At 63.4% G+C, this 2,500-nt stretch overlaps 1 pseudogene; it reads left to right on the top strand.

Moving 5' to 3' along the window:
* The window catches only part of LOC124589260, a 7,958-nt pseudogene that overhangs the window by 1,986 nt on the left and 3,472 nt on the right, over positions 1-2,500 (top strand).

The following is a 2,500-nucleotide window of genomic DNA, read 5'->3' on the forward strand; positions in this document are numbered from 1 at the left end:
CGGTTCCTATTCCGGAACCCGGCAGCGGAACCGATACAAGTCGGGCCCCTCTTTTAGAGATGCTCGTCGGGGTAACCCAAAAGGACCCGGAGACGCCGTCGGGAGATCGGGGAAGAGTTTTCTTTTCTGCATGAGCGTTCGAGTTCCCTGGAATCCTCTAGCAGGGAGATAGGGTTTGGAACGCGAAGAGCACCGCAGTTGCGGCGGTGTCCCGATCTTCCCCTCGGACCTTGAAAATCCGGGAGAGGGCCACGTGGAGGTGTCGCGCCGGTTCGTACCCATATCCGCAGCAGGTCTCCAAGGTGAAGAGCCTCTAGTCGATAGAATAATGTAGGTAAGGGAAGTCGGCAAATTGGATCCGTAACTTCGGGATAAGGATTGGCTCTGAGGATCGGGGCGTGTCGGGCTTGGTCGGGAAGTGGGTCAGCGCTAACGTGCCGGGCCTGGGCGAGGTGAGTGCCGTAGGGGTGCCGGTAAGTGCGGGCGTTTAGCGCGGGCGTGGTCTGCTCTCGCCGTTGGTTGGCCTCGTGCTGGCCGGCGGTGCAGGATGCGCGCGCCTGCGCGGCGTTCGCGCCCCGGTGCTTCAACCTGCGTGCAGGATCCGAGCTCGGTCCCGTGCCTTGGCCTCCCACGGATCTTCCTTGCTGCGAGGCCGCGTCCGCCTTAGCGTGCTCCTCCGGGGGCGCGCGGGTGCGCGGATTCTCTTCGGCCGCCATTCAACGATCAACTCAGAACTGGCACGGACTGGGGGAATCCGACTGTCTAATTAAAACAAAGCATTGCGATGGCCCTAGCGGGTGTTGACGCAATGTGATTTCTGCCCAGTGCTCTGAATGTCAACGTGAAGAAATTCAAGCAAGCGCGGGTAAACGGCGGGAGTAACTATGACTCTCTTAAGGTGGCCAAGTGGCGGCGGTGTGGCTGCATCCGGACTTGGCTTCTCGAAGTGCGGTCTTGATGTAGTCGTGCTGCTGCTGCGAGGTGCCTTCCTTGGGTTATAGTTACAGGGAGAGTGATGCGCAATACATGGGCCTAGCCCTCTTAGCCTCTCCTCTCCTGCGGTCTTCTCCCCTTCTCGTGGGCCCGCTGATTTCGCAGAGTGGAAGACCGCACCAGGGGCTTGGGGGGGTTACCAGCCCCCCCTCGCACTATCCCTTTTTTAGTTGGGGGCAGTAAGCAGAGAATAAGTGGTGGCCCTTCCGCTGAAGGTGCCACCCCAACTCCCCCAGCACCTAGCCGGCCAACCGGCCGTGCCGAAAATCTTGTATCTTTTGCAGCTATGTATACCTGTAGTGAGTGCCACCGCAGCTTTACAACCAAGAACGGTCTCGGGGTCCATCGCCGCCGCCAACATCTTGCGGCCGCCAACGCGGAGATCGTCACGGAGAGGCATCGCGCGAGGTGGACGGAGGAAGAAGTCCTGTCGCTCGCCAAGGCAGAGGCCGAACTGTTCCTCGAGAGGGACGCCCGGTTCTTCTTTGTAAATCAAGAGCTCATCAGGATGTTCCCCGACCGAACGCTTGAGGCAATCAAGTGCCGACGGCGGCAAGCTGCCCACAAGCAGCTTGTCCGCCAATTCATGGAGGCGCTTGAAATCGGTCGGGGGGAAGAGCCGGCGTCCCGCCGGGGAGCGGCGAGCCCGCTGCCTGACGCGGGCGAGGCCGCTGCGCCGCCCGTCGACGCAGCCGAGGACTTCGCGGCCGACACCACCGGGCCGCCGCCGGAGGGGCCGACTGACGCCGCCATCTGGGAGCATCTGGCGGGGCTACCCGCTTCCGCCCAGCGTTTCTCTGCCCTGGATCGTGTCATCGGTCTGGGGCGGGGCACGCCGCCCGATGTCATCCTGGGCATGCTCCCGGATGCCCTTGCGTCGGTCGGGTCCAGAGGGGAGAGATCAATCACCAGGACACAGCGGCCGCGCCAACCATCGAAGCGGCCGCCTGCCGCGCCGCCGACGCAGAAGCGCAAGCGGCGCCGCTGGGAGTACGCGAGAACGCAGGATGCCTTCCGACGGTCGCGTGCGCGTTGCGTGCGCGGCCTCTTGGATGGCACCCTGCTCCAGCCGCCACCTGCCATCCCTGGTCTGCTGGACTTCTGGGCGGACCTCTTCACCAAGAAGCCCATCTCCACCGCGGGCTTCATTCGTGACCGCCTCCTCCCGCACTCAGAGCCTGTCGCTCTCGAGTGCATATGGGGGCCGGTCACACATGAGGAGGTCGCCGCCGCGTTGCCGCCCAGGGGATCAGCAGCCGGGCCGGACGGCCTTACCCCAGCGGAGTTGCGGCGTCTGCCGCACGAAGTCCTGGTGAAAGTGATGAATCTCTTCCTTCTGGCCCGCGCCCTTCCGGAACGCCTGCTTCGCGCGCGGACGTCCCTTCTCCCGAAAACGGCTGCACCAACATCCCCCGCTGACTTTCGCCCCATTACGGTCTGCTCGGTGTTGGCGCGGACCTTTCACAAGGTTCTCGCGTCACGCCTGATGCGCGCTTGTGCTGTGGAC

This window comes from Schistocerca americana, unplaced genomic scaffold (genome assembly GCF_021461395.2).
Source record: "Schistocerca americana isolate TAMUIC-IGC-003095 unplaced genomic scaffold, iqSchAmer2.1 HiC_scaffold_698, whole genome shotgun sequence".
NCBI lineage: Eukaryota > Metazoa > Arthropoda > Insecta > Orthoptera > Acrididae > Schistocerca > Schistocerca americana.